The sequence below is a fragment of the Sinocyclocheilus grahami genome, unplaced genomic scaffold, assembly GCF_001515645.1.
Source record: "Sinocyclocheilus grahami isolate Dianchi unplaced genomic scaffold, SAMN03320097.WGS_v1.1 scaffold4376.1, whole genome shotgun sequence".
NCBI lineage: Eukaryota > Metazoa > Chordata > Actinopteri > Cypriniformes > Cyprinidae > Sinocyclocheilus > Sinocyclocheilus grahami.
In genome coordinates, this window is record NW_015509324.1 from 11,369 (window position 1) to 11,943 (window position 575).

A 575-nucleotide genomic window follows, 5' to 3' on the forward strand; every position below is an offset into this window, starting at 1 on the left:
ACAAAATTTATGTCACTGCCAAAACTTTTGGCCATGACTGTATAACTTGTCATCATTAAGAATGGACACCGCCTCAGGATCCTGGAATGGACGGACCCGTGCGTTGGACATCCCGGCGAATCAGAGAGAAACAAAACCAAGAAAAGAAACAAATTTTGTCCCCAAAATGTCTGACATTTACATCTGAGGTGAAACGAAGTCCCTTATGGAATGTTTTAATTCTAACTAGTTATGAACGTGTGTATTGACTATTAAATATCTTTAGAAAAATAACAGCGAGGAAGAAGAAAATATTCAAGAGACACAAGTAAAGCATGATAAGGAATCTCTTCCAGTAAGTACAAACATTGCATCAAATGCTGACTGTCCACCTGAATACCGTGAGGGTTTGTCTGAATATGAGCTGGAGTGACTGGAGAATATCAGACAGAACTAGGCCTTCTTCAGTTACCTCAGGTAAAACTTTGCAGTGAGGCGGGAGAGTAATCTTTTTTTAATTACTTTTTTGACTTTTAGCTGTTTTTCCACATGAAACTTGCTTGACTTCATGACCATAATTGATTTGTACATTGGTA

General features: G+C 38.1%; 1 pseudogene; it reads left to right on the forward strand.

Annotated features, from left to right (window-relative positions):
- Positions 1-575, forward strand: part of LOC107576808 (WD repeat-containing protein 76-like) — a 10,390-nt pseudogene that overhangs the window by 6,577 nt on the left and 3,238 nt on the right.